Below are 6,167 nucleotides of genomic sequence, written 5' to 3'. Positions count from 1 at the left end.
TCCCTATATTCCACCAGAGCCTCTCTCGGGTAGCTGATCGTGGGGCTGTGGATGTGTGTGAGCAGCTTGGACAGCACGTCCCCCAGATGGAAGGGAAATGAATAGTTAAATAAATGCAGTGGCTGCCTGTACACAATGTGATAGTACTTCCAAAAGAACGAAGCATATTATTTCAGATTTGATATCTGCTATCAATTGAGATTGAAGGTATTGATTGCGGGCTGATTGCTGGGGACAATCAGAAAGTGGAAGGGTAATTGTCTGTCATGTCCCTTATTGATCGGGCACCACAGTTCACAGCAGCCAACGTTATTTTCAAGTACTTTGCAGCATCTCTTCTAATGAAGAAATACAGATTTTAAGTAAAACAAGGTGACACACATGCGCTGCCATTTAGAGGGTGGTGAGGCTGCTCTCAGCCAACATGTCATTGCCTTGATCAGACTGAAAGGCTGTCAACAGGAGAGTGCCAGGGCAGGAGAGCATGGATTTCTCTGTGAGCCAATGTGGAGCTGCAGGACCAGCTCACTCCTTGCTGCTTGGCTGCAGCAGATATTGAAGGAGAGCCTCTGAGACAGGGAAAGCACCACACGTGGGCCACGTGCCAGGGGAGTGTGACCTCCTCTCTCTAGGTTGTTTAAAATGTTAAAGCAACAAATATTTTATCCCATGTGTTCCACCAGGGCTTGCTAGCTGCAGATCCAGAAAAACCGTCCTGAGAGAGGAGCAAATTGGGAAACATCCCAAGTTGGTGCAATTAAATGCACAAAAAGCTCATGTACAATTTTTACATATAATCAGAAGGATGGGAAAATCACCTTATTCCCTGCTGTGCACCATAGATTAATACAGAGAAATATTTTTCAATCCTAACAACTAGGGTGACCATGAAGCATCTTCCTGCACTTACTAGGAACAGGTAGATAAAATTTCTTTTCTCCTAGAGGCCATGTATCTGCTCTTGGTTTTTAATAATCTGTACTGCCTGACATTGCTGCTTCTCACCTGCAAGCTCTTTTGGGTAGGGACTGCTCTCTTTGAACAGAGATCCAGTGAAATCAGTAGGATTCAGTTGTTCAATGAGATTCCTGTGCCTAAATACCTTAGTAAACCTGATTGTGGAGTTGACTCAGGGATAAAGGTCCTAATTTTGGCTCCACAACACCCCAAGACCATCCCAGAACTGGCTGCATTTCAGTCGTGGCTAGAGCAGAGCAGAGGGTCACCTCACATGCAGGTTTCCCCAGATATTTTCCACCTGAACGTTGTGTACGGGCAGAGTTAGAGGTTTCTGGGTGTTTGTCTCAGATTTCCCAATGTCTGGCAGCCTGTTGGGAGCTGCCAGGTGTCCAGAGATGCTGACCTCGCCCACTGAACATGCACAAGCTCTTCCACGGCAGGCTCAGAGCAAGTCCAGTGCCTCCAGCACCACAGGGCTGGCTCTGCACGTGCTGTCTGGTCCTTTTAAGAGCATGCAGAAAGCCCAGGAGATGCCAGGGCTCCTGCCTACACACGGTGCCAGAGGCACAGCTGGCTCTGGTCGGTGTGATGCCTCCTGAAGTCCTCCTCCTGGTGTGCAGCACTGTTTGTTCAAGTCATTTTAGTTGCATTTCAGGAGCAATATATTGGTGGAAAACCATATGCAGGAAGAAGCCAAGAGATTTTGTGCAGTGTGGCAGAAGCACCTGCCCTGACAAAGACCTGACAACGACCAGGGCTTGCCAAAGACCTGGCAAAGACTGGGTTGATGAAAAACTGATTGCTTTGCTTCAGGTCTTTACCTTGCCTTTTTTGAGTGCTTGCCCCCAGATAACTAGAACTGACCACAGGTCAGACTCCAGTAGGGTGTAAATGGAGCCCTGGCAGGGAGTCAGTTTGAGTCAGGCCTCCTTGGAGCAGTGGGGGACTCCTTGGATCAGGATGCTGCCAGAGGAAACTTCCCAGGATTGAGGGAGCCCTCACCCCACCTTTGGTGAGTGAATACTGCTTCTGGATGTATCCCCGAGTGAGCCCTCAGCCCCTGTGTGAGCAATCCCTTCCCTGGGTACCCTTGAGTGGGAGGCTTTCCCTTTTGTGACTGAGTCTGTGCACATTTTGGCTCATCTTTCTAAAAGGAGTATTCACAAAACTTGGGAATTAGTTGTGTAGTACAATATTCCTGCCCGACATCTGAACCTGTCATTTACTTTGGTTCATCAGAGCAACTGGTATTTTTTGATTGGACTAAATCTGCATTTTGGGTAGCTGCTCTGTTTTGGGGGTGCCTCCATGACGTGCACACTCATAAAGCATTGCCACCACGAGACCTGTGTAGCAGATTGAGCACTTGCTCTAAGCCCTGATGTTGGCTTCTTGCTGTAAATGGGATTGAATGAGCTGCCCTTGCCTGTACCTACATTTCTGATTTCCTTCCCAGCTTCCTGATGGTCCAAGTCCATTTCAGTGATTTTTGGGCACTTCTCACTCACTGCAGCTGCTAAGCTGAGCCAAGCTGTGCTCCCCACCTTGGCTTTTGCAACACCCAAACAAAAACCTCTTGTGTCAGAGGCTTCAAATGCTGATGAGACAGAGCTGGCTGGCCCCAGGTCGCAGCCGAGGGGCTGCCTCGGTCCATGTACAAGAGACAGAGGAGTGCTGTGCTGCCTTGGGTCAGTGGGTCAGTCACTTCAGAGAGAGGTAAATCCCACAAGCAGCGCCCATGTGCTGCTTACCCCACCTCAGATTTTGCTGCTAATCCCATACTGGTGGGTTTATGGAAGTGTAAGACCAGGATCCTCTCTGGCCACGCTTAAAATAACTTCTGTGGGGACTCCAGACAGGCTTCTGAGTGAAGAGCAACTGCACTCTTCCCATTACATCTGCCAGAGAGGGGATGAAGAGAAGGAGGAAGAGGAAGGCTGGCTGAAATAGCAGTTACCAATTAAGGGGGGGGAAAAAAAAAGCCACAGCATGCACTTACTCAAAATAAGAAACATTTCTGCTTAGCAAGTGGACATATTGCAGGAACGTATGGCAGAACAAGCAGGGCAGCCTCATGCCCCAGCCTAGTGAAACAAGAGTTAAACAACATCAAATCACTCCCCGTGATGGATCATTAAGAATGTGGAGTCTAAATGTGCAGTAAGATTACAGCATCATGCAGATGTTCCTACACTGGCAGCTTATTTTGCATATTGCAAAGTATACAGAGAATTCCTAGTAGCAAATGCACACCAAGACCAGCCTGTCCTATGGTGAGTGCACATTTGGGTTGCTCTGCAAGGTGAATTTTGTGGGGTGGAAAGGACTGATCTAAAGGACTGATCTAAACTGCTGCCTGGGATCAGGGCTGTCTTGAGCCAGCAGAGGGACGTGTCTCCCTGCGTCCTCCCCACTTTGCCCAGGGGTGATTTGCAGGAGGGACAGACAAACAGGGAGTGAGATGGGTTAAATAAACAAGAGAGGGGGACTAAGTAAATAAATGCCCAGGATTTCCATGTTTTTTTCCATGTATATATTATAACAAAATTTAAGGCAACATTCCTCCTGCTAATTAGTGTTTCCACGGCACTGCAAAAACTACAGCTGTAGGAAGAGCTCAGGACAAGTAATCAGCAGCACAATTAAGCAATCTGCTGTAATGACAGAACACAACATTAGGGTAGGATAATCAGAAACACATAGATTTTTCCTTCTTGATTTTCATTTCCCACCCAATGATTTGCTTTTGCAGGGTGTATATAAAGTGATGCCAGATAGAAATGCCCGTATTTATTTGCTACAGCTTGTAGAGCTTGCTCCAGTGAGGATGCCCGTGATAATTCTTGCCAAGTACTTGCATCTAATGTTATTTTTATTATATTTTTTGAAAATCCAATGTTTGGCTTGCTTTCATCCTAATTTTGCCACCCTGTCTGTCTCATGTCTCATCTTTTAACTTAAAGGGTCCAACTCCTTTAACTGGAAGGTGTCAGTCTAGACAAAAAGCCTGGAGCTGAGGTTCCTGTATTTCTGGCAGCCATCCCACCCTAGGAAGCAGAGCAGGGAGATGGTTCACAAGGTGTTTCTGCAGCCTCCAGCTCCTGCTCAGGAGAGGAAAATGCCTACACCTGAGAGCAGACCACGAGGGAATGGGCCTGACCTGCTTCACCTGCACAAGTGGTTGTCCCAGAGCTCCCAAGGCTCTAAAAGCCCATGAGGAAGGTAAGCTCCTCTCTGAGGAGGTGGTTTGGAAAGGGAAGGGAGATCTTTGCTGAGAAAAGGTTCCCTCTAGTTCAGTTTTCTGCTGGGTATGCATCAAGGCTGGTTGGACAAAGCCACAGGAGAGAGGGGAGCTCTTGTGTTGCTGGGTTGTGGTAGGTAGGTCTTCTCCTAGGCTCTGTTTGGGGGGCTCACTGGCTGCTGGGAGGGGATGCTGCAAAATACTTGGAAAATAATTGGGTTTAGTAGAGCCTGAAGTGATCTGTGTGTCCTGGGAGGCTGCAGAGGTTAGCAGTGGGGCTTGGTGAGTGTTGTGGTGTTACTTCCCAGTTGTCTGGGTATTGTGGTGGTGCTACTGGAGAAGACCACCAGCCCTCCCTGGGAGGTGGGAGCACTATGGTGGTGATGCAGGGCCGTGAAGATCTGCTCCACACACATCAGGGCTTGTGGCTAGAAGAAGCCTGTGCTTCCAGGATGGTGAAGCATGTGAGAGTGCTGCTAAAGGTGTCTGGGTGGAGTGCTCAACATGTGCTTTGGTCAGCAGGGTCATGCTGATACCCTGCTATGCTCCCACAGTCGTGTGTCCTACCTCTCACAGATGGAGCTCTTGCTTGTTTGTGCCCCTCATGGAAAGAGTTTGCTGGTCCAAGGTGCTCTTGAGAGAAGTGGCTCAAGTTTGTAACCTCTGGTGCAAGAGAGGTCCTTAAGTGCTTGCATTTTATGTGGCTGGTAAGAGCTTAGCTTCCAAAAGAGAGAAGCTAGAAAACATAGGTATGTTCAAATGATGAATCTTCATCAACACAATCCTCTGCTTTGCATTCTGCATAACCTAATGAAACAACACAGAGCTGCTCCTCCTCTTCCCATGTGCCCATGGAAGGGGCAATGGAGAGCGCTGGGTCCAGGGCGCAGAGGTGGGTCTGCAAAGCTTGCTCCTGAAACCCCCAACTGTGGAGGAGTGCTGGGTTAATTTTTCATCTGAGTGTCAGCTGAAAGTAACATATACCCCAAATTAATGCAGCCAATGCCCAGTCTGGTCTGCAGGCCCTCTATTTTTTTTAATTCTTTCCTACTAAAACTCAATAAAAACATGGGGGTGGAAGGTGCTGCTGGGAATTTGCTTTTTGTTCTGCTTAAGTGCTGTATTTCTCAGCAGTCTTCAAGTTTCTCAGCATGAAGATATTGTTACTTCAGAACTACCATGGGTTTAACACAATTCTCAATTTGCAGGCAAATGGATGTATTGTGTTTGGGCTTATCCAGAGAGGACTGTGAAACTACAAATTACAACCCACCTCCACTCTCTTATCTGGATTTTTTTTTTTCCCCTCCATGTACCTATGAGGCCTCCCCTGTTTACTAGTAGGAGATGGAAAAAGAAACTTGAATGAGAAAGAGACATGGCCCAAAGTCAAAAGGGGACCCTGACAGTGCAGAAGATCCTGCCCGTGGCTCTGGATGCTGCATTTGAACAAGATGGGTTGGCTGGTGCCTTTTCTGAGCTACAGTGTCTTCCATTAGCAGAGGATGCAAAGCCTCTGGATTTAGTGGTTCTGTGACTGTCTGGAGACTTTTTCTGTAATTCTTCCTAGAAAACCAAGGCAGCTGGGGTGATAGTCAACACATCCACTGAAGGCTTCCCTACAAAGGAGGATGGAGAAGGGGGCTACCCTTTCTCTCAGATTACTAAATAGAACAATAAACAAGGAGATCCACCCATTTAACTTTCTCAGCTGTTCTTCATCCTCTTCTCTTCTCCTCAAACCACCAACAGGTCCCCATGGGAGAGTCAGGAGGCACTTGTACAGTAGTTTGGGACGAGGCCTTAACACCTCTTGCTAGCCATGGACAGGTCTTGCCTGCCTTGTCACAGTTACACAGCCTGGGACAGGTGATGTTCCAGAGCCCTGTGCCTGCAACTGTGGACACCTGGCTTGGAGACAGCCCTGGAACAAACCAAGTCTATCTGGGCAGAGGTGCTGCACCAC

This window comes from Merops nubicus, unplaced genomic scaffold (assembly GCF_000691845.1).
Source record: "Merops nubicus isolate BGI_N331 unplaced genomic scaffold, ASM69184v1 scaffold14963, whole genome shotgun sequence".
Classification (NCBI taxonomy): domain Eukaryota; kingdom Metazoa; phylum Chordata; class Aves; order Coraciiformes; family Meropidae; genus Merops; species Merops nubicus.
This window is presented reverse-complemented; position numbering follows the sequence as displayed.